Source organism: Phyllobates terribilis, unplaced genomic scaffold (genome assembly GCF_046119375.1).
Source record: "Phyllobates terribilis strain yellow unplaced genomic scaffold, ASM4611937v1 Scaffold_2__4_contigs__length_985480577, whole genome shotgun sequence".
NCBI lineage: Eukaryota > Metazoa > Chordata > Amphibia > Anura > Dendrobatidae > Phyllobates > Phyllobates terribilis.
The window spans coordinates 607,094,526-607,120,628 of NW_027362762.1; the positions used below are offsets into that span (position 1 = coordinate 607,094,526).

Below are 26,103 nucleotides of genomic sequence, written 5' to 3' on the forward strand. Positions count from 1 at the left end.
AGATGCAGCTAAAAATTATTGTTAATTTTAAATCTGGTGAAGCTTATTATAGATGGCCTAATAGGATCAGTGCTGCACACTGCTACAAAGCCCAAATTATTTTCCAGTCAAGATACAGATAAACATGATTAGTAATTTGAAAGCTTAAAACGGTTGGTAGGGTGATTTTAACCAATCATCAAGCTTTTACTCTCCCCAGGATGACACAGGGGTAGAAAAGTCGTTTCGGATCCATGATTTGTTCATCTTTATGAACGTGAGTCTGTCTACATTATCAGTGGAGAGCCGCGTGCGCTTATCTGTCAGCACACCACCAGCAGCGCTGAACACACGTTCAGACAGAACGCTGGCTGCGGGGCATGACAAGATCTCCAAGGCGTAAGTGGCTAGCTCCGGCCATTTATCCAGATTGGAAGCCCAAAAAGAGCAAGGGTCCAGTGACACAGTCGTGGCTTCAATGTTTACTTGGAGATACACCTGTACCATCGTCTCTAGGCGTTGACTATGTGTCAGACTTCTTGTCTCCTGTGGCCTTGCAAAGGATGGGCTAAAAAAGTGGTGAAATGATTCCGCAAAATTGATGTTACCAGCAGATACTGTGGTTCTGTTACGGTTTGAGTGCTGAACACTTGACGGTCCCACGGTTGGCAAGTTGGAACTGTGAGATTCACTACGTGCACCACTGGTATTTTGTGGAAAAGCACATGTAAGATTCTGCAACAGTCTCTGCTGATACTCCTGCATGCGTGCATCCCTTTCTATGGCAGGAATAATTTCTGCAAATTTACTTTTGTACCGGGGATCTAACAGTGTGGCAACCCAGTAGTCAGCATTATTTCTAATTCTCACAATTCGAGGGTCATGTTGCAGGTAGTGCAGCAAGAAGGCACTCATGTGTGTTGCGCATCCAGGAGCACCAAGTCCCTGTTGTGTTGGTGGCGAGGTAACAATCATGCTTCCTTCCTCTGTCCTCTCCCCCCAACCTCGCACAACAGAAATGTGATCAAGGTCTCCCTCATCTGATGAGTCTTCCATCAGTTCGTCCTCCACTTCTTCCTGGGCTCCTGCACCTTCCTCACTAGTTTGGCTGCTACCATGCGCCCTGGTAAAATCATCTCCCCCACCCTCACATGCCTGCCGCCTTGGTGCTGCCGACCGTCTGGACCTTGCAGATGTTAGCCCTTCCGCATACAACTCCTCCTCCTCCTCTACTTCCTCCACCTCCTCTTGTGCCACCACCTGACTCCGAATTCTGTTTAACATGTGCTCCAGCATGTAAATCACCGGAATAGTCATGCTGATAATGGCATCGTCAGCACTAAACATCTTCGTCGCCATTTCAAAACTGTGCAGAAGGGTGCATAGGTCCCTGATCTGAGACCACTCCTCCAGCGTGATTTGCCCCACCTCTGAATCTCGTTGGCCCAGGCTATACGTCAGAACGTATTGCACCAGGGCTTGTCGGTGCTGCCACAGTCGCTGCAACATGTGCAGAGTTGAATTCCACCGGGTAGGCACATCGCATTTTAGCCGGTGAAGTGGCAGGCCCAACGACTTCTGTAGAGATGTAAGTCGCTGAGCTGCGGGATGCGAACGGCGGAAGTGAGCACACAGCGACCGTGCCCTCTGCAGAAGGCCATCTAGTCTGGGATAGTGGGCTAAAAATTGCTGGACAACCAGGTTCAACACGTGAGCCATACAAGGCACGTGTGTGACATTGCCCCGGCGAAGGGCCGCACCCAGGTTTGCAGCATTGTCGCACACGGCCTTCCCTGGTTTCAGGTCCAGTGGAGACAACCATTCATGAAATTGGTTCTCCAGAGCTGACCACAACTCCTCAGCTGTGTGACTCACATTTCCCAGACATTTCAATGTAAAAACCGCCTGATGACGTTGAGCCCTACTGCCAGCATAGTAAGGAGGTGTGCAGGATCCCTTCTGCGCAGTTAGAAAGCTTGTGGCATGACCAGACAGGCTTTGGGTGCAGGTGGAAGACCGAGAGGAGGTTGAGGAGGTTGAAGAGGCAGAAGCAGTGGAGGAACTTTGACATAAAGAGGATTGACGCACAACTCGTGCGGACGGCAAGACTTGGACAGCAGCCCCTTGTCCTGCTGTCACCATAGTTACCCAGTGCCCAGTCAGCGACATGTAACGCCCCTGTCCATGCCTACTCGTCCAAGTGTCTGTGGTGAAATGCACCCTGTCACACACAGAGTTTCTCAAAGAAGCGGTGATGTTGTGTGCGACATGCTGGTGGAGCGCAGGCACACTTTTCTTTGAGAAGTAGTGCCGACTGGGCATCTGGTACTGGGGCACTGCGACGGACATAAGGTCTCGAAAATCCTCTGTGTCCACCAGGCGGAAAGGCAGCATTTCTGTAGCCAAGAGCTTGCAGATGGTGAAATTCAACCTCTTAGCTTTCTCATGGCTAGGAGGAAATGGTCTTTTACTTGTCCACATCTGAGGGACCGAGGGCTGGCTATTGTGCTTAGACGGGGTTGATAAGGGTGTCCCCGGCAAACTGCCGGTCTGTGAGGAAGATGCAGGCGGACATGTTAGGTTGCCTTGATCCAAAGGTGGTGCTATCGATGTCGGACAGCGCTCAAGACCAGCTGGTGTTACCACCTCCAAAGAAAATGATGACCTGCCAATCACGCTGGCTGTTGCGGGTAAAGAGGTGGCAGGTCTGCGCCCCAAAACAGGTGTGACTGCTGTCCCCCCAGTCACAGAGGATGAAGAGGCCGCGGATGCACAAGATATGGCAGACGGTGGTTGGCCCGGCCGGCTAGGCCGCATTGTAGCACACTGAGCTTCCCACTGCAACTTATGCTTCATGTCCATGTGCCGGTTCATGCATGAAGTACTCAAACTATGTATTTTTTGGCCTCTACTTAGCTTTTGCTGACAAATGTTACAGATAACACGAGTTGGGTCATCTTTATCGATCTGAAAAAATGCCCAGGCTATGCAAGGCTTAGCACCCATGCGACCTGAAGAGCCACCACGACTTGTGGTGAGAGGCAGAGTTGTGTTTGAGGATGCAGTTGTTGACGTGCTTCCAGTACTACGTCTCTGTCCAGGAAGGCGCAACCTGACCTCGTCGTCACTAGCATCTTCCTCCACCTCCTCTGCTGACCTCATCTCTTGGCTGACTGTGGGTTGACAGTAAGTGGGATCTCCGACCTCATCATCATCACCCTGTGCGTTATCACACCCGTCGTCCTCAGAGCCAACCTGTTCCTGCCCTGACAAAAAACTAAAGTTGTCGCTCCAATCAGGTATTTGAGTCTTATCATCGTCTTCCTCATTGTCTCCACCAACAGGAGTTACAGTTTGGGAATGAGGGTCTACATTATGGTCAGAACCTTCTGCGTCTGGTCCTGGATCCGACTCATAAAGATTCTGGGCATCAGTGCAGATCATTTCCTCGTCTGGATTCACAGAAGCGCTGGAGTCGACCTCTGATTCCCAGGCTATAGTATGAGTAAACAGCTCTGCAGACTCAACCATCTGTTCTACCTCATACTCAGACGGGCAGCTGGAGATTTGGGAGCTGTGAGGAAGCAAGTGCGATTTGGGTGACACCTTTGAGGACTGGAGTATTTGTGATGTTGAAGTTGATGTGGAGGAGAGCCCACTTAAAGGAGCACTTGATATCCGTTGAAGCACCTGCTGTTTTTGTGCCTCATCTGGAATTTGTAGCGATTGGCGTGGCCGTAAGAAAGGGATCTTATCACATTGTCCGCTAAAAGAAGTAGACATTTTAGTTTGGCTGGAAGATGGTCTTTCTTCTGCACCTACCCCACGGACACAACCTTTTTTCCCCTTCCCAACACGCCTATTCCCCTTTCCACCAGCAGCAGGCCTTTTTCCACTCATTTTGGTGGTTAACTAATTCACAACTCTGGAGTTGTTTGCACAAAAAAACAATGGATGGTAACCGAGCAGAGCTGAGTGGCCAAACTGTGGTATTAGGCCAAAACTATTGGCTGGGTTAGATGCAGAAAAAAATTATTTTTAATTTGCAACCTGATGGAGGTCAGTATAGATGGACTAATAGACCAAGTCCCACACACCGCTAGAAGCCCAAATATTTTTTCAGAGCTAGATGCAGAAATTTTTTTTATTCAATTTGCAACCTGATGGAGGTCAGTATAGATGGACTAATAGACCAAGTCCCACACACTGCTAGAAGCCCAAATATTTTTTCAGAGCTAGATGCAGAAAAAAATTATTTTTAATTTGCAACCTGATGGAGGTCAGTATAGATGGACTAATAGACCAAGTCCCACACACTGCTAGAAGCCCAAATATTTTTTCAGAGCTAGATGCAGAAAAAAATTATTTTTAATTTGCAACCTGATGGAGGTCAGTATAGATGGACTAATAGACCAAGTCCCACACACCGCTAGAAGCCCAAATATTTTTTCAGAGCTAGATGCAGAAAATTTTTTTATTCAATTTGCAACCTGATGGAGGTCAGTATAGATGGACTAATAGACCAAGTCCCACACACTGCTAGAAGCCCAAATATTTTTTCAGAGCTAGATGCAGAAAAAAATTATTTTTAATTTGCAACCTGATGGAGGTCAGTATAGATGGACTAATAGACCAAGTCCCACACACTGCTAGAAGCCCAAATATTTTTTCAGAGCTAGATGCAGAAAAAAATTATTTTTAATTTGCAACCTGATGGAGGTCAGTATAGATGGACTAATAGAACAAGTCCCACACGCTGCTAGAAGCCCAAATATTTTTTCAGAGATAAATGAAGAAAAAAATTATTTTTAATTTGCAACTTGATGGAGGTCAGAATAGATGGACTAATAGACCAAGTCCCACACACTGCTAGAAGCCCAAATATTTTTTCAGAGCTAGATGCAGAAAAAAAATATTTTTAATTTGCAACCTGATGGAGGTCAGTATAGATGGACTAATAGACCAAGTCCCACACACCGCTAGAAGCCCAAATATTTTTTCAGAGCTAGATGCAGAAAAAAATTATATTCAATTTGCAACCTGCTGGAGGTCAGTATAGAAGGACTAATAGAACAAGTCCCACACACTGCTAGAAGCCCAAATATTTTTTCAGAGCTAAATGAAGAAAAAAATTATTTTTAATTTGCAACCTGATGGAGCTCAGTATAGATGGACTAATAGAACAAGTCCCACACGCTGCTAGAAGCCCAAATATTTTTTCAGAGATAAATGAAGAAAAAAATTATTTTTAATTTGCAACCTGATGGAGGTCAGTATAGATGGACTAATAGACCAAGTCCCACACACTGCTAGAAGCCCAAATATTTTTTCAGAGCTAGATGCAGAAAAAAATTATTTTTAATTTGCAACTTGATGGAGGTCAGTATAGATGGACTAATAGACCAAGTCCCACACACTGCTAGAAGCCCAAATATTTTTTCAGAGCTAGATGCAGAAAAAAATTATTTTTAATTTGCAACCTGATGGAGGTCAGTATAGATGGACTAATAGAACAAGTCCCACACGCTGCTAGAAGCCCAAATATTTTTTCAGAGATAAATGAAGAAAAAAATTATTTTTAATTTGCAACCTGATGGAGGTCAGTATAGATGGACTAATAGACCAAGTCCCACACACTGCTAGAAGCCCAAATATTTTTTCAGAGCTAGATGCAGAAAAAAATTATTTTTAATTTGCAACCTGATGGAGGTCAGTATAGATGGACTAATAGAATGATGCTATGCCCAAAAGATTTTACTTCACTAGGTGCAGTAAAAAAATTGGTATTCTATACACAGGTGGTATATTTTGCAACACAGATAGGCTACTCCACTGACTAACACACTCTGCAATAGGCCAAAAAGGATTAGCTTTGCTAGATTCAGCCAAATGCTGTGAAAAAAACTTGCACAGCACTGGCACAGACCTGCCTGGCAAAAACTGATAGGAACTGATGTAACCTAGTCCTGAAAAGGACTCCAATTACAATTAGTCTTTACTCCCACAATCTATCTATTTAAGAGCACAGACCTGCCTGATAAAAGTCGTAGGAAATGCTGTAACCTAGTCCTTAAAAGGACTGCAATCACAACTATTCCCTACTCCCAAGCTATCTGTATATTTGTGCGAAAATTGGCTTGAAATTAACAAGGTATAGCACACACAGCAACAGCGGTGCCGTCTAACACGCAGCTGCAGCAGTGAGAAAATGGTGGCGACGGGGAAAATGGCTTGGTCTTATAGGGCAAGGACATGTGACATACACTGCCAATCACACATGCCCTTGCTTGTGTGAAAAAAAGCACTTCGCTCCGTGTGTGCGCTGCTGATAGGCTGACAGATTGCACCTCCCCACTGCAAATGCGGGAAAGAGAAAAAAAAATGGAGATCTTCATTGTTCCTGCAGAGATCCATCCCCTGCCCCTCCCCCCACCCCGCTGTACACTCAAACTGCGTATTAACATTAATTTTCATCATTACTGAGAAAAAATCCAGTTATGATTTTGGTGCACGAACAGTTATCGAACATAACCTCGAACAGCCGAATTTTTCTCAAATTGTTCGTGTTCGCCGACCGGCTCGAACACCGCCCAAAACAGCTCGAATTTGAGATTGGCGAACAGTTCGAGTAGAACAACGCTCATCTCTATTCTCCAGGTCATTACAAGTTCATAGACACTAAACATGTATAGGTTCTTTTTTATTTAAGTGGTGAAAAAAAATCCAAAGTTTGATAAAAAAAAAAAAAATGGTGTAATTTTCCAAGACCAGTAGCGTCTCCATTTTTCAGGATCTGGTGCCGGGTGAGGGCTTATTTTTTGTGCGGTGGGCTGACGTTTTTATTGATACCATTTTGGGGTAGATACGATGTTTTAATCACCCGTTATTGCATTTTATTGCAATGTTGTGGCGACCAAAAAAAACGTAATTCTGGCGTTTGGAAATTTTTCCTCTTTACGCCGTTTAACGATTGGATTATTTGTTTTTTTATATTGATAGATCAGGCGATTCTGAAGCGGCGATACCAAATATGTGTATGTGGGGTTTATTTTTTATTATTTTATTTTGAATGGGGCAAAGGGGGGGTGATTTAAACTTTTCTAATTTTTTATTTTTTTTAATATTTTTGAAAACAATTTGCATGCTTCTATAGTCACCATAGGAGACTAGAAGCAGCAATTACCTGATCGCCTCTGCTAGATAGAGGTGATGAACAGATAACCTCTATGTAGCAGAAATGCTCCTGTGCTATGAGCGCCGACCACTAGGTAGAGCTCATAGCAATCTTTTCGTGACAACCACTGGGGTCTGCTGCAGACCCAGGGTTGTTATGCCCACCCATCAATGACCCGCGATCAGGTGATGGGGTCACTGATGGGCAGGGCTAAAGCCGCGCTTCCGGCGGGGCGATGTTAAATGATGCTGTCAGAGATTGACAGCGGCATTTAATATGTTAACAGAATCGTGATCCACCCACGGCTGTTGCGGGCACATGTTAGCTGTAAGAATCAGCTGACATGTGCCAGGTTCAGTGCGGGCTCACGGCCGGAGCCCTCACTGAACCGGGGGGGTGATGGCCTGGGGCGTACAAATACGCCCTGGGCCATTAAGGGGTTAATAAGCTATGAAGACCCATGGATAGTGGCCCCTTCCCAGAAAAATAACACCAGCCCCCAGCTATCTGCTTTCCCTAAGCTGGTTAGTAAAATAAGGGGGACCCCAAGCTATTTTTTTTAATTATTTAATAGGTTTAAAAAGGCTAAACACTCTTTAGTGCCACATGAAAGGCAATAAAGGTTGCTAGTTTATTATATGTAGGGAGTTTGTGACATTAAATATCTATAGGACATCTATCCTATTTATTCTATCCTATCTGTTGAGGTACATCGGCTCACTTGGTTGCACATAGAGGTACACAGGAACACTGTCTCTTTAAATTCTCCCCAGATTTATTAGGCAGCATAAATCACGGGGAAGTAAAACAAACACAGCCATTTGGGCAAAAACAGGAAAACAAAACAAAATGATGATACCAAACAGTCCTTGTGGTAGCGGGGATCCACCCATTCAGAGTCCAGCAAACACAGGGTTCATATTAGCACAGAACACAAGTTTCCTCTCTGGAGTATTCCTCTCCAGACACTGAACACTGAATGCCTCAGAAGGCCGAGTATTTAAACCCCAGACCACACCCTGAGGTGGAGATATGGTGAATGACCTCCGCCCTTAACAATGGCCATTCACAAAAACCACTCCCTTTTAAAATGGAGGTTTAACCCTCTCAGCAAATAACATGCTGGTTTTAATTCAGTGAAGCTAATAGAGAGAAGATAGATTTCATGGAGGCTATCACTTTACCAGTGTCTATATATAAGATTGCTTTTTTACTGAAATGACGCATGACACTCATCCTACTTTTCAGGAACAACGTCAACGTGATTTTATTTACTCTGATGAGTGCGATCCCTAAAGGGGTTATCTGGAACTACCATATTAACCCCTTTCTGACGTACGTAATAATACATCCCTGTACCCTGGGACTTATGGACCAGGTACGCATTGTTAAGTCTCCTTTTTAATGTGGCACTGCGACCGGAGTTGCGGTGATCACATTAAAATTCCGGCGCCATCTTACCTCAGGTAAGACCGCGTTGTCATCCTGGCGGGTGTCGCCGCCCCCTCGCAACTACGATTGCTGTGATTGGTTGTTCAATTCTGAACAGCCAATCATGGCATTCCTTAGTGCTTCAGCCAATCAGATTGCCTGAAACACTTATGTCCAGCCTAGGATCGGTGCTATAAGAGCACCGATCTTAAGTTGGTGCCTGGCAACACCAGGCCTCGCCTTAGCACGCTCTGATTGGTGCGATCGACTATGACTTTGATCGCATCAATCACAGCGCACAGTCGTTCTGTGACCGCCGTGCACTTCCTTTATAGTAGCTGAGGATTTGTACAGGGCAGTCACATTGTCAGATTGTGCGCTGTGCTGGGCCTTTTGGTGCCACAGAAGCCTGTGACAACACAATCCTTGCTCCTGCTGCTGGTGAAGAAAGAAGAGAGAAGACATCTGTAAGAATATCCCTGCCTGATATCTCCTCATCCACCCCAATCTCCCTCTACCCCCTTCCTCTCCTCCCCACTTCCCCCTTTCTGCCACCGAGCATTGATCAGTACTTGATCCCTCAATTTTCAGCAGTTGCAGTTTTTTTTCTGTCCCCTGCAGCGGCCATGCTCACTGTTTTCCAGGATTTTTTTTGTTCCAGTCTAATTCCCCCCCCCCCACCACCACTTTGCACCACCTCCAAGCGCACATCCAGCAGCCGCCGAGCGTTCATCGGTGAAGCAAATCACTGATCCGCACTCGTGCTTGCTGTTTTACACTTTTTTGCTCACTGACTTTTTTTGTATAGGGCGGTCACTCTGTCCGATTGTGCGCCGTGCTGGGCCTTGTGGTGCCACAGAAGCCTGTGACACCACAATCGCTGCTGCTGCTGCTGCTACAGAAGAAAGAAGAAATAAGACAACTGTAAGTAGATTTTTTTGATCCCTGCCTGATTTCTCCTCATCCACCCCAATCCCCCTCTCCCCACCTCCCCTTTCTGGCACCGAGTGCTAATCAGTACTTGATAGCTTGATTTTTGGCGTTTTTTAAATTTTTCCTTTCGTGCATCCTGCAGCGGCCGAGAGGTCATCAGTGACCGCAGATCACTGATCCACCCTCGTGCTCGCTGTTTAACACTTTTTTCTTCCCCCTTTGCACCACCTCCGTGCGCACATCCTGAAGACGCCAAGATCTTTGACGCAGATGACTGATCCGCACTCATGCCGCTGTTTGCACCTCCTCCAGTTGTTGCTTTTTTCCTTTTATCTTTTTTTCAGAAAAAAAAAAGTTTACACCAAGCACTTTCCCATACACAACTGAATAAAGTACTGACACAAACACCACATACATTAAAAAAAAAAAAATGTCGTCCCGCTCATCCCAAACCTGCTATTCAGTGGAGGAGGCATACATTTTCCTTGCCTCCGACCCCTGAGTGAGGGAGAGGATCCTACCTTTCTTTATTTTTCTGACTTCTCCTCTTCCTCCTCAGGTGATGCTGAACCGCCACGAAGACACCCCAGGACAGAAGCTGAGCATCGCCCCCCATTACTGACCCCGTATGGACCTCGTCCCCTGAAAATTATGAGCCACTGATTCCTGATTTTGTGGCGCAATCAGGAATCAAGTTTGACATCACCGGCCTCACAGAAATAAACTTTTTCAAAGTCTTTCTCTCTGAGAATTTTTTAAACCCCATGGTGGGCCAAATTAATTTGTACGCTGAGCAATTTTTAGCACAAAATTGCTCATCTTTTTCTAACTGGACTCCTGTAGATGCAGTAGAAATGATGAAGTTTTGGGGCCTGGTCCTTCACATGGGGATCCAGTAGAAGCCAGAAGCTGGACAATGCTGGAGTGTTGATGTTTTGTATAACACTCCAGTGTTCCGAATAGTCATGACCCGAACACGTTTTGAGGCAATCCACAAATTCTTGCATTATAATGATAATGCACGGTGTTCTCACAGAGATGACCCCAACTTCGATAGTCTTTTGAAAGTTCGGCCGATTATAGAACTTCAACAAGCTTGCTGAAGTGCACGTGCCCTAAAGGGACATCTGCTTGTTTGAGTCCCTAATTCATTTTAAGGGGAGGCTTAAATTCCGGCAGTACCTGCCAAGTAAAAGGGCCAGGTACGAACTTAAGCAGTATAAACTATGTGAGAGTACCTCAGGGTTCACCCACAAGTTTAGGGTTTATGAAGGGAAGGACTCCCGGATTAAACCCCCTAAATGCTCCCCTGTCCTGGGAGTGTGAAAAGTGTGGGGGATTTGGTGCACCCACTGCTGGATCAAGGTTATCACCTCTACGTGGATAACTTTTATACCAGCATCCCACTCTTCAAGTATCTCTCTGCGCAAGGTACTGCAGCCTGCAGTACTGTCCGCAAAAATCAGAGAGGCCTCCCGAAGACGTTAAATGGGCAGGAGCTCAGAAGGGTTGACAGCAGAGCCCAATGTAGAGACCACTTGCTGATGGTCAAGTACACGGACAAGAGGGATGCCCTTTTCTTGACCACCATACAGCACTGTACGAGGTACCTCTACACAGGTCGTCAAACCAGACTGTGTACTGGGGTATAACAAGTACATGTGGGGAGTTGATCTCTTTGATCAAGTCCTCCAGCCGTACAGTGCTTTTGAGAAAAGCCAAGGTGTGGTACAAGAAGCTGGCAGTGCACATCGTATAGATGGCAATGCACAATGCTTTCCTGCTATCACGATATGCAGGACAGACTGCTACATCGTACTTTCAGCTCCAGGGGGTAGGGATCAAGGCCCTGATAATTGCCAGTGGTGAAGGAATGGGCCTCAATACTTCTGGAACTAAAGGACCTCGAGTTGTACCAGGCCAGCATTTCCCGGGGCAGATCCCTCAAAGTGCGAAAAAAGGTAAGTCACAAAAGAGGTGCAGAGAGTGTTACAAAAGGGGGATACGCAACGACACCATTTATCAATGTGACACCTGCCCCGACAAACCTGGCCTGTGTATGAAAAAAGGCTTCAGACTTTACCACACATCCATGGACTACAAAATTTATTTCTGACTTACACAACCAACGTATGACAACCTGACGAACACTAGATAACTGACGTATGACACTATATTATAACATTCATATACCAGCAAACAGTAAATCAGTTCCAAAAAGGGGGCACTTGTTGGGCATTTCTACTGTTTATGCACATCAGGGGCTCTGAGAACGTGACATGATGCCATTCCATCAGAGTCTGCATTCCAAAACGTCACTCCTTCCCTTGTGAGCCCTGCCGTTTGCCCAAACAATGGTTTCCCCCCACATATGGGGCATCAGCGTTAACAGGAGAAATTGCACAACAACTTTTGGGGTCCAATTTCTCCAGTTACCCTTGTGAAAATAAAAACAAAACAGCGGCCAAAAGATAATTTTTGTGGAAAAAAAAAGATATTTTTTTCACGGCTCTATGTTATAAACTTATGATAAACACTTGGAGGTTCAAAGTGCTCATTACACATCTAGATAAGTTCCTTAAGGGGTCTAGTTACCAAATTGGGGTCACTTGTGGGGGGTTTCCACTGTTCAGGCACATCAGGGGCTCTCCAAACGCGACATGGCGTCCGTTCTTAATTCCAGTGAGTTTTGCCTTGAAAAAGTCAAATGATGCTCCTTCCCTTCCAAGCTCTGTCGTGCGCCCAAACAATGGTTTTCCCCAACATATGGGGTATCAGCATACACAACAACTTTTGGGGCCCAATTTGTCCTGTTATCGATGTGAAAATAAAAAAATATAAATAACATATTTTAGTGAAAAAAAAGTTAAATGTTCATTTTTTCCTTTCACATTCAATTAATTGCTGTGAAGCATGTGAAGGGTTAATAAACTTCTTGAATGTGGTTTTGAACACCTTGAGGGGTGCAGTTTGTAGAATGGTGTCACTTTTGGGTATTTTCTGTCATAAAGGCCCCTCAAAGTTACTTCAAATGTGACGTGGCCCCTAAAAAATGGTTTTGTAAATTTTGTTGGAAAAATGAGAAATCGCTGGTCAACTTTTAACCCCTATAACTTCCTTAAAAAAAATATTTGGTTCCAAAACTGTGCTGATGTAAAGTAGACATGTGGGAAATGTTATTAACGCTTTTGTGTGACATATCTCTCTGATTTAAGGGCATGAAAATTCAAAGTTTGAAAATTGCAAAATTTTCAAACTTTTTGCCAAATGTCTGTTTTTTTCACAAATAAACGCAAGTGATATCGAAGAAATTTTACCACCATCATGAAGTACAATATGTCATGAAAAAACAATCTCAGAATCAGGGGGATCCGTTGAAGCGTTCCAGAGTAATTACCTCATAAAGTGACAGTGGTCAGAATTGTAAAAATTGACCTAGTCATTAACGTGCACACAGCCTTGGTAGGTAAAAGGGGTTAATGTCCTCTCAGTAGAATCGGTCATCAATATAAAAATTGGTGAGGGTCCGACACCCAGCAATCCAACTGGTCAGCTGTTATGTGCAATGATGGCTGGTTATACACAATGTACAGAGACAGAATGGCGCGGCTCGATACTTTACATTAATGGTCACCTACTGCACCTTTTCTCCTGTGCATGTGAATAAGTACATAAGGTACAACCCTTGGATCACCTTATGTACCAACAACATATGGAGCCAAGCTGTTTTGGCTCCCTACAATGTTTACATTTGACTGCCTCCAAACCAGATAACAGCTGATTGGTGGGGGTGCAGGGTGTTGCTCCCCCACCACTTTCACCTCTAAGATTTAGGAAATTTTACTAGGGCAAACACAAGTGAAATTAAAAGTTTATTCCTGGCTGTGAAGATCATGATAAAAATATTATAAGTTATTCAGCTACTGAATGTCTCTAATTCATAGAGTATTGCATAATTTACTGTAAATTACCACTTCAGAACTAGTTTTTCCCACTCAGTGTTTCTAGATGGTTAATATTCAAACAAAGTTCATACAAGAATGTCAACAATCTATTTCGGAGTACTCTCAATTAAGCCGTTTCAGAAACATACACTGAACCAATGCTTGGAGATAGAACAGACTGTACATTTGCATCACTGTATATATTCCAAATTCAGCTTAGTTAGGGCACACTGACCCCTTTGGATTTGTGCCCTGGGATCCCTATTTACGTGATTACTTTGCACAATGCCTAAATAGATTCAGTGAAAAGAAAAATATGGTAATGGAAAGGAAATCAGCATCGCTGCCTTTGTTTTAAGAATCAGTGGGTATCGAAGTGGTTTGATCCCACCAAAAGCTATGATGCAGAAACATAGCTTAATACATTAGAAAACCCACAATCTGCTGCATAAAAATAAATAAGCCACGTTCACACGTTCAGTATTTGGTCAGTATTTTACATCAGTATTTGTAAGCCAAACTCAGGTGAGGAACAATCAGAGGAACAGTATAATAGAAACACGTCACCCCTTCTGTATTTATCACCCACTCCTGGTTTTGGCTCCTGAGGTAAAATACTGACCAGTTGCTTAATATGTGGACATGGCCTTACATGTCTCCTCACACACTCAGTTTATGTAGGAGTTTAACCTCTTAAGGACCAGGCAATTTTTTTGTTTTTGCGCTTTCGTTTTTTTCCTCCTATTATTCCAAGAGCCATAACTTTTTTATTTTTCCATCCACATGGAAGTGTTAGGGCTTGTTTTTTTTGCAGGACAAGTTGTACTTTTGAATGGCACCATCCATTTTAACATATGACGTACAGGAAAGCCAGAAAAAATTCCAGATGTGGCAAAATAGGCCAAAAAAAAGCACAATTACGCAGTTGTTTTTTGGGCTTTTTACTTACAGAGTTCATTTACGTTAAAAATTTTAATATGATTCTCCAAGTTGCTTGGATTTCATACATACCAAACGTGCATAGGTTTTGTTTAATTTAAGTGAAAAGAAATGTAGAAAGTTGTAAAAAAAATAAATAAAATAAATAATAATCACTTTGTGACTCCATTTTACAAAAGCCTAAACGTTTTCAATTTTCAGGATATAAAACTGTGTGAGCGATTGTTATTTTGACCTTGAGCTGTTGTTTTTATTGATATTATTTTAGCATAGATACGATGTTTTGATCGCCTCTTATTACATTTTTCTGAGTTGTTGCCGCAGCTGATAAATCGCAAGTCTGGGGTTTCGATTTTTTTTTCCTCGTTACACCATTTAACGATCGAATTAATTTTAGATATTGATAAATCAGACTTTTACAATAACAGCGGTACCAAACGTGTGTATTTTTTTTTTTCTTAATTTTTAACCCCTTCACGACATTTGACTTAAGTTTATGTCATGGTCAGGAAGGGGTTACCGCAAAATGACGTAAATTTATGCCATGGTGATCATGCGGGCACAGCCTTGTCAAAGCCATAGGCGAAACGAGCATCGGGTACGTTCAGCCACAGTTGGGTTAGTATTTACTATTATTCTGCCATCTTTTTCTACACACATTATAACATCATGTCGCTAGTTTTATTAAATGCACATGTCATTTTAGGATACTGAGCATACCACTTGGTTCTTTTACAATGTATTCATCTCAGTGACTTGTACTTCTGTATTAAATGTTTCCTATTTCTTCTGTCGTATGTTGAATCTACTGTCCATAATTTTCTTTTAAAATCCTGTGCTGTTATACTTCTGTCATTTTGTGACTCGTTGGCTTCTATTATGGATTAATAATCATATGCAATATATATCTTTGGACCATGTCTCCCCCATAGCAACATGTACACAAATAAGAAGATAATATACATTTGATGGTTTATATATTACGCTGTATATATTGTTCATTTGATTTATAATGATTTTCGTTTGATGTATAATTATACATACAATAATGTCATAACCCCACTTGATTGCAATTTTTTGTGGACCCCTTTTTTCCCTTGACATTTGAATGGTTTTTAATATCTGATAAATAAAATTTCCACAATTGATTGCTCAATAAAATTGTATCATGTTTATAGGCTGTAGACTTTTTTACAAAAGCAGCTATACCTAATGTGTGTACTTTTTCTTTCTAAAATTTTTAACCCCTTCACAACACTTGACATAAGTTTATGTCATTATGTCATAGTCAGGAAAAGGTTCCTGCAAAATGACGGAAATTTACGTTCATGGCGATCATGAAAGCACAGCCCACACCTCTCCAGGCCACTTATCCCCCAAATACTGGGATCGATAGCGAACACAGCATTTGAAGGCAGGGAGAGGGATAGAGCTCCCTCAACCCTTCAGATCGATGTTATTGCGACCTCCGTGTCAGCCAGCTACAGCAAGCCTGTTAAACCCATGCTGAGAGCATGGTCTACCAGGCATCTCTCAGTGCAGCATTGACAGGTATAATGCATTGCACTGCTTTATAACAGCAATCAGAATAATAACAGTTAAAATCTCAGAGCACGCGTCAAACTCTGGCCCGCAGGGTGATTATATTTGGCACAAGACTCCAGCACCGCTCTCCCACCCCTGCCCTGCATTGCACTTTTAACTGTATCGGCATCCTGGATGTGGAAGTTATTATACTGTATGGAGGACAATGTGGGCGGTGCCATTATACTGTATGGAGGACAATGTGGGCGGTGCCATTATACTGTATGGAGGACAATGTGGGCGGTGCCATTATACTGTATGGAGGACAATGTGGGCGGTGCCATTATACTGTATGGAGAACAATGTGGGCGGTGCCATTATACTGTATGGAGGACAATGTGGGCGGTGCCATTATACTGTATGGAGGACTATGTGGGACCCATTATATTGTGTGGGGATCACAGTTGGGGCAGCATACTGTTTTGGGGTCACCATATTTTGCTGCTGGAGGCTACAGTGGAAGAATTCACTGTGGGGGGTATCATAATGTGTTTGGGCAGGGGCATACATAGAAATCATGGGGCCCCATAGCAGAAGATCTAATTCCCCCCCCCAAAAAAAATATATATATATTTGTCAGTGTCACAGAAGAGCAGATCTCACAACTTTCCAGCCTTTACTTTGTAATTTTCCTCCTGCTGAAGTCCTAGACTCCTCTTTCATTGCCCCATAAAGTATGATGCCAATAAAAATGCCCCCCAAACACAGTATGATACCCCTATGGTGCATTCCTCCATATGCACAGTGTAATGACCCTATTGTACCCCACTTCAATTCCCAAGGCAAAGTATGATGAATCTAGCACAGTATAATCCCCCAACTGTGACCCCCACACAGCCCTCCATACAGTATAATGGGCCTACATACAGTATAATGGCCCACACAGCCCTCCATACAGTATAATGGCCCACACAGCCCTCCATACAGTATAATGGCCCCTTACATAGCTCTCAAAATATTATAATGGCCCCACATAGCCTTCCACATAGTATAATACGCCACCCATAATCCTCCATAATCCACCCATAATCCTGGATTTGGGGATCCTTTTCTCCAGAGGATCCCCAAATCCAGATGTGAAAAACTTGTTGCATCATCCCAAGAAGACTCATGGCTGTACTAGCTCAAAAGGGTGCTTCTACTCAATACTGAGCAAAGGGTCTGAATACTTATGACCATGTGATATTTCAGTTTTTCTTTTTTAATAAATTTGCAAAAATTTCTACATTTCTGTTTTTTTTTCAGTCAAGATGGGGTGCAGAGGGTACTTTAATGACAAAAAAAAAATTTCTAGAGTTTACCAAATGGCTGTAATGAAACAGAGTGAAAAATTTAAAGGGGTCTGAATACTTTCCGTACACACTGTACATGTGTGTATAAGTGTGTGCCTTGTACATGTGTGTATATAAATGTGTATGTTTATAGATTTTATTGCATTATTCTAACTTGTATATAGGTTAATAGTATATGTAGATGGTCTGGTACAGACACACAGTGTGTGTGCGTGCCTAATCCACATTTATAAATCCCGGCAGCGTGCCCATCAATCTTCCTCAACCGATGTAAAGAGACCAGGAAACAGACGTCGAACGACTTTAATATTGTCGATCACGCTCATTAAACGGCCTGAACTCAGCGCATGTAAATACAACCGAAATGTTTCTGCTCGATGGTGCAATATGTGAGCATTTAGGGCCACACATTAAACTTTTGCCTAGGGCCCCACTTTGCCTAAAAGCGACCCTGCCGGGAATCACTGCTTTTTCCTGTTTGGTTTGTATACTGTACTTACTACTACCACTGCACAAATCATAATGTAAGATTATCACTGGGGTCTATGTAAACTACAGCAACACAATACACAAGGTGGAAGCAGAGTATTTACTGAATTGTGTTTGGAAATGTAAATATTTGGGACTACATGACAAAGTGAATAGTCTCCATAACGTTAATAGTGTCAAATCTACAGTTAAAAGAAAAAGGATACAATAACTAGTTTTCCATTAGCAATGATTCAGTGTTTGTAGGAATGCAATCGATTTCCACCAAGATGGGTTCCATTAGCCTTTCTTATAGCCAGAACATATAATGAACTAATGATAGATCCATTAGATATCAGGTCCCCATAGAAATATGTGCGCCACAGATATAAACCTACATGCACGAACAAGTTTTTGTTTTACCGATAATTGCTGAAGCTCTAAAGCAGATAAACCTGTTCTCTATTGCTGACAAATGCAGAGTCCATGTTTTAATGTCAAAAGAAAAACAGTGTGAAAGAAGTAGCACACAGCAGATGCAGAAGAAAAGATAAAAGACCCACACACACAGTTGTGCTCAAAAGTTTACATACCCCGGCAGAATTTTTCCTTTCTTGGCCTTGTTTCAGAGAATACGAATGATAACAAAAACCCTTTTTCTCCACTCATGGTTATTGGTTGGGTGAAGCCATTTATTGTCAAACTACTGTGTTTTCTCTTTTTAAGTCTTAATGACAACCAAAAACATCCAAATGACCCTGATCAAGAGTTTACATACCCTTGTGATTTTAGCCTGATAACATGCACAGAATTTGACAAAAATGGGTTTGAATGGCTACTAAAGGTAACATGCTCACCTGTAACCTGTTTGCTTGTAATCAGTGTGTGTGTGTGTGTGTGTGTGTGTGTGTATAAAAGCTGAGTGAGTTTTTGGGATCCAGACAGACTCTTGCATCTTTCATCCAGCCATTTCCAGATTGTGAGTCATGGGGAAAGCATAAGACTTGTCAACGGATCTACGGGAAAAGGTAGTTGAACTGTATAACACAGGAAAGGAATACAAAAAGATATCCAAGGAATTGATAATGCCAGTCAGCAAAGTTCAAACTGTGATTAACAAATGAAAAATCAGGGGCTCTGTAAAAACAAAAACCACGGTCAGGTAGACCAACAAAAATTTCGGCCACAACGGCCCGGAAAATTGTTTGGGATGCAAAGAAAAACCCACAAGTAACATCAGCTGAAATTCAGGACTCTCTGAAAACTAGGGACTTGGCTGTTTCAAGATGCACAATAAGGAAGCACTTGAAGAAAAATGGGCTGCATGGTCAAGTTGCCAGAAGAAAGCCATTACTGCGCAAATGCGACAAAGTATCTCGCCTACAATATGCCAAACAGCACAGAGACAAGCCTCAACTTCTGGAACAAGGTAATTTGGAGTGAGGAGACCAAAATTGAACTTTTTGGCCACAACTATAAAGTTTACATTTGAAGAGAGGTCAACAAGGCCTACGATGAAAGGAACACCATTCCTACTGTAAAGCTTGGAGGTGGATCGCTGATGTTTTGGGGATGTGTGAGCTACAAAGGCGCAGGAAACTTAGTAAAAGTTGAAGGAAAGATGAATGTAGCACGTTAGCAGCAAATACTGGAGGCAAATTTGCACTCATCAGCCCGGAAGCTGCGCATGGGACGTACTTTGACGTTGCAACATGACAACGATCCAAAACACAAGGCCAAGTCGACCTGTCATTAGCTACAGCAGAACAAAGTGAAGGTTCTGGAGTGGCCGTCTCAGTCTCTTGACCTCAATATCATTGAGCCATTCTGGGGAGATCTCAAGCGCGCAGTTCATGCTAGACAGCCAGGAATTTACAGGAACTGGAGGCTTTTTGCCAAGAAGAATGGGCAGCTTTACCATCTGAGAAAATAAAGAACCTCATCCAAAACTACCACAAAAGACTTCAAGCTGTCATTGATGTTAGAGGGGGCAATACACAGTATTAAGAACTTGGGTAAGTGAACTTTTGATCAGGGTTATTTGGATGTTTTTGGTTGTCATTAAGATTTTAAAAGAGAAAACAATAAATGACTTCACCCAACCAATAACCATGAGTGGACAAAAAAATTTTTTGTCATCATTCATATTCTCTGAAACAAGGCCAAAAAAGGAAAAATTCTGCCGGGGTATGTAAACTTTTGAGCACAACTGTATGAAGAGTAATTGCAAATTGGCAAAGAGTCAGGCTGACAGACCTCACATTCAAGGAGTAGTCATACTTTATAGTTTTTAAATATTTAACAAACTTATTTTATCGTGAAACAACAAATACCTGCAGAATGAATTCCAGTCACCCAGCTATATATGCCGACCACCTTGCATATCACAGTGCCACTAGAAGCAGTGTTTGCCACTCAGTACTGATTCTGTATCATTTCGGGAGTAGGGGGAGAGAAGCTTGGAAATTTTACAAATTTTGAGCTATTCTGACTCCATAACTAGGCTGAGTATGTGGGGCGCTTGAGAGACCGTTTCTGTGCCAGTCTATGTACCGTTAATAGTAGAAGAACAACTTGGCACTCAGGTAAAATAAAAAGTGATAAAAATATATTGGCAATCCATACAGTGTAATGTTTCAGTCTTATTTAGACCTTCATCAGAACTGATTGCCATATGTAGAGGCAGACTGTCAACTGGCAGCGCTATGTGGCATTAACGTTCCATACGCTGTTGAATCGCGCCACATAGTACTGTCCGTTGATAGTCTCCTTCTACATACGGCAATCGAAACGTTACACTGTATGGATTGCCAATAAATCTTTATCACTTTTTATTCTACTTGCATGCCAAGTTATTATTCTACTATTGATTGACAGGTTGGAACCCTACTTGGGCACCTTAATCTACTACCAGGAGTGCCGTATAGTTCTCGTTACTCACAAAAGTGATCTCATCAGATGATTTGAACTTGACTGCAGGAGTCACATGTGAAGTTTCCAGAAGAAGGTTTATTTTCCAGCTGAATTTTTGTAGTAATGCACAAATACAATAGGTAAACAGAACTTATTCTGAACAAGAGATGCAGACACGTGTACTTCTTAACATGGCTGACATACAGAATGAGGAAAAAGAAGGGAGCGGTTACTGACATCAGAGCTAGATCAGAGACACATGGAGAGAGGAAGGACAGACTTCTAAAACGGGGGCAAACCTTGTTGCACAGCAACCATGTAGTAGCACAATAAAATACAATACTGTCTGTATGATTCCTAAATCATGGGACATACCATGCTAACCCACTGCTAAGGGTTGACTACTGTTCTAAAAGGTGGTGAGACCAATTTAAAGGAAAAAATGAATGACAAAATGATCACGAACGTTCTACTGTTCGTATGCTCATCGTAGCTTAGTACTTCTTGTAAACTGGAGTCTATATAATAATATAAAGTAACTGTAGAAAGAGTCATTTTTTATTTTATAATAATTATCAGAAGGAATTTGCAAACATGAGGAAACCCAATTATGAGCCATCAGGGATTCAGCCTATAGGAAATAAAACTAATTGCATGCCTTTTGCCTGCAGGCTTTGTTAGAGTAGGCCCACAAGTTGTGCAGTACTAGCTAAGTAGATGAGATTTCATCAAGTTTCATTTACACATTGCTGAAAAGTTTGGTAAAGAAAATGGCATGCTGTAACACATACAACTAACCATACAAAAGGATGACTGGTTAGTTATGGCACTGTGATTGTTCCCAGGAGGCTAAGGCTACGTTCCCACAATGAGTATTTTGTGAGTTTTTGATATTGTAGATTTTCTGCAACTAATTAGCCAAGTTATATTACTTATGTGTTTCTCATTACGTTTTTTTTACGCGTTCTTATTGCGTTTTTGACGCTGCTGTTTTTGTCTCTGGTATGTCATGTTTTAAAACTGCCTTGATACTTCCTGGTATTTGGCTTTAACAAAACTACATAGATATAGTCATGTGAGGATTACATGCAATATTGGTGCATTCACAAAGCAGAGACGTATGCATATGCATTTTTTAAATCCAATCAATTCTATGGGGAAAATTGTCACATAAAACTCTGTGTCCTCACAAGAGAAAATTATATATTGCTGATTCCAAAAATGCATCACAGGTCACTTTATGCACCATAAAAAAAAGCACCATGGACATGAGATTTCTATAAATCCCATCCACTTGGAACTGTGAAACGATGCCTTTTTATGTGCAACGAAAATACAGTGATGTGAAAAAGTGTTTGCCCCCTTGCTTATTCTTTTGCATGTTTGTCACATTTAAATGTTTCAGATTACAAAATAAATTTAAATATTAGACAAAGATAACACAAGTAAACACAAAATGCAGCTTTTAAATTAAGGTCTTTATTATGAAGGGAAAAAGTAGGTTCGGCTTTCTTTTTCCCTTCATAATAAACACCTTAAAGGGAATCTGTCACCCCCTGGCACGTATCTGACCTCTAATATGGGCATGCAGGTGACAGAAATGTAAATCTATACTTACCTGTATGCCTCATATTAGAGGTCTTGTTGCAGTGAAATGTCTTTTTATTCCTACAAGCTTCTGATGTGTTCCATTCCCGGGAACTGGAAGAAATCCCCACCTCATATGGTTATTATAATGTTTCCCCCCCTCCCCTGCATCCCACAGTGCCCTGTGATGTGCAGTTGCAGCAGCCAAATCCTGGCACTGTGACATGCAGGGAGGGAGGAAACATGGTAAATCAGACAGAAGGCGGGGAGTTCTTCCAGTCCCTGGGACTGGAACACATCAAACTTGTAGGAATAAAAAGACATTTCACTGCCACAAGACCTCTAATATGGGCCATACAGGTAGGTATAGATTTACATTTCTATCACCTGTATGTCCATATTAGAGGTCAGATAAGTGCCAGGGGGTGAGAGACTCCCTTTAATTTAATTTAATTTAATTTAAAAACTGCATTGTGTGTTACTTGTGTTATCTTTGTCTAATATTTAAATTTGTTTTGTGATCTGAAACATTTAAGTGTGACAAATATGTGACAGCATTATGCATTAGATTTTAGGAGAACTCATGCAAATGCTGTTAAAAATATCAGCAGATGAAGTTAACTAATGCTTTGAATTTATAATGCTCTTCCCTAGTATGATTGTAAGAAATACAGTAGCTTGAACATTAAATAAAACAAATCATATACTTTTTTTAAATCAGATTTAATATATGGTATGATGATTATCAACAAGCTGGAATTTGCATCTACCGAATTATCTAACAACTCACAGAACCCATACTCAACATTACTATACAGCTGTAGAGTGTGTCCACAGACCACTGCTTGTCACACAGCCAAAACTCTGCCCAACTGAGGAAGGCCAATGGCCCGACCTGTAGTGAGCACACGGCCGCTCGACTGTATCCACACACACTTAAACAGTATTACAGCGCACCTGTCAGCAGGAGTATGCCCGTTAAACCACATACACTGTCAAGTGGACCCTGATACACTGATTAAAATGATACCTTTGTTGATGAAATCTGTCATGTGGTTCTTTTTTAATCTTTATTTTCATTGCGGAGATGAGATTCTCGTGCTTCGGGGGCGGCCTTTGGGGAGGTGCTTTATGTGGTGCTTTGATCATGTATTCCACTGTATGGATTCTGACTGTGCCTTCAGTGACCTGCCTCCTATTTTAATTACTGCCTGTGTAATTGTGGTAGAAATCGAAAAATTTATATGTAGCAAAATGGCCCAGCCGTCCGCACATCCACAGTAGCATCTCTCGTTTGCTGAAAGATGCTACTACGCATTGGCGGGTGGCGGGGCCATTTTGCTGCAGCCAAATTTCTTTTTCCTCCAGCAAAATGACATTTTAATCAGTGTAACGGCGCCCACCTGACTGTGTATGTGGTTTACTGGGCACAATCCTACTGACAAGTGCGCTTTAAACGGGTTGTCCAGGCATTCAGTAAAATCTGTGTAAGCACCTAGGCTGCAGAATGCTGACAGTTTGTAATTTACTCCCTGTCAGCATTCTGCTTTTGCCTAGCAACATACATGCCATTTGACCAGCCTCACTCATGATTCTGGAGGAGCTGGTGAAAGTCAGACTAGACTCTGCCAGACCCTCCCCCTCCTCCTGCTACAGCCTCCCTTGCAGTACACAGTGGGAGGGAGGGAGGCAGCAGGGGAATGACTCCGCTGATTGGTAACAGCAAATTTGGATTGGTTTGTCCAGAGAGAGACTGCTGAATTGAATGGTGGAGAATAATGCTGAAAGCTTTCTCCACTGTTGAGTCTCAGGCAAGTCTGAAGTTCCTGCCAGGACCTTTGCGTCACATGACAGCCTCAAGTGACAAGGTACCAAATACCCAGTGTTCTCCTGAAACCCAAGAAAGAAAAGGCTTCATATGGGAGTATAATGTGCTGTGTATGTCTATCTATCCATCTCTATTTATCTGTATATTTAGCCATATCTCTATCTATATATCTATCCATCCATCTATCCATATCTATCTGTATATCTATATCTGTATATCACTGGCTGCTGTGATTGGTGTTTTGGTCAGGTTGGGTTTGGGTGAGCTGTTCCAAGGATCCTGACTCGGGTGGACCACCTATGTGTAGGAGGGCTTTATGGTGATGGAAGCTTGGATCGCTACTACGTAGGTGAGCCCAGAATGCCAGCTCCCTCTTCACAGCTGCTAGGTGTAGAGGAAATCTGCCCAGCTCAGCCCGACAGGCAATGGTGGTGGTGCTCCGATGGACCTGGAGAAGGCGCTTACAGAATTCCATGTGGAATATTTCTGTTTGGCTGGAATCCTATCTTGACCAGTCTGGGTATGTGTAAGGACCCCAGACTTCGCTACTGTACAGGAGGATTGGGGTCAATGATGGCATTGAAGATTTTTAGCCAGACTCTCAATGGCGGCTTCAGATGGTAGTTTCCTTCGGATGGCTTAGAAGGTTTTACAGGCCTTGTCCTTCCAAGTCTCTATGGCTTATTTGAAGCTCCCTGACTGATGAATTTCCAGGCCCAGGTAGGTGTATTTATACATTCTTGTAAGAGTATAGTTGTTTAGTATAAATGAAGGGTGCTGGTCTGATCTTAGCTGTTTCCTCTAGAACACCATGACATTGGTTTTATTGAGGTTAATTGGGGGTAGTGCCCATGTGGAGCTGAATTTCTCCAAGATTTTCAGGTGGTCTTGAAGGCCTTTCTCGGTTGGTGACAGCAGCAGTAGGTTATCAGCATACAGCAAGAATTTCACTTGGGCGTCATGGAGTGTGAGACCTGGTTCCGTAAAGGATTTCAGAGCAGTGGCCAGCTCATTGATGTAGATATTGAATAGTGATGGACTTAGGCTACAGCCCTGTCTGACTCCTCAACTCTTCTAGAAATCAGCCATTCTTTTCCGGTTCACATTCAGGCTGCAGCGGTTCTCGGTGTAGGAGCTTTTGATTACATCATAGGTCTTTCCTCCTATTCCGCCGCTCTCAAGCAGTTTCAGAAATAGGCTAATAGGCTCAGGTGCCACACTGAATCAAAGGCATTTTTAAAGTCTACAAAGCAGGCATATATCTTACCGTGCTGTGTGTTGTGGATGTGGCTCTGAAAAAGGCTGTGCAGAGAGTAGATGTGGTCGGTGGTGTGATGGTTTGGCATAAACCCTGCTTGGTTTTGGCTGAGGACGATGTGCTCTGTGAGGAAACAGACGATCCTCTTGTTCTGGATGCTATTGAACAGTTTTCCCAGGTTGCTGCTGACACATATGCCTCTGTACTTGGCCGGGTCATACTAGTCCCCCACTCTTGTGGATGGGTGAGATGAAGCCTTGGTTCCAGGTACAAGGGAAGTAGCCAGCACTCAGCACAATATTGAGCAGTTTAACCATTGCAGCCTATACTTCTGGTGGGCTGTATTTCAGCATTTCTGGTGAGATTCTATCAAGGTCACTGGCTTTTCTACATCTTATGGAAAACATTGTCTCTATAACTTCCGTAATGTAATTGGTGTATCCAGAGGATTTTGGAATTTTTTTACTGTTTCCTCCATTTCTTTTAGCTGTGCCATCATGTTTTTCTGTTCTTGGCTTAGTCCTTCCTTCGGGATGTCTTTATAGACGTACTGGAGTCATATATTGCAGTTTTGAATATGAATGTTGTTTTTCTTGCTTTTTGTGCCCATGTGGTACCATAGTTCCCAGAAGGAGTGGTCTTGAAGGGCGTCTTGGAGTTAGCCAAGTTTGGTAGAGATGTAACTCTGCTTCTTCCTTCTGAGGATGGTTTTGTATTGCCTTTGTATGGTGTCATAGGCATCCCTCAGACCTGGGTGGTTGGGGTCACTGTTT

At 42.6% G+C, this 26,103-nt stretch overlaps 1 protein-coding gene across 3 annotated transcripts in view; it reads right to left on the reverse strand.

Annotated features, from left to right (window-relative positions):
- BAK1 (BCL2 antagonist/killer 1) overlaps window positions 1–26,103 on the reverse strand; it is a 118,426-nt gene that overhangs the window by 70,495 nt on the left and 21,828 nt on the right. Inside the window, exon 2 of one of the 3 annotated variants that reach the window (XM_073670638.1) lies at window positions 12,113–12,327. The exons of the other annotated variants lie outside the window; for them this stretch is intronic. The gene's annotated coding sequence lies outside the window, so the exon portion shown is untranslated. The remainder of the gene's footprint in view (window positions 1–12,112; window positions 12,328–26,103) is intronic. 3 annotated transcript variants of the gene reach the window in all.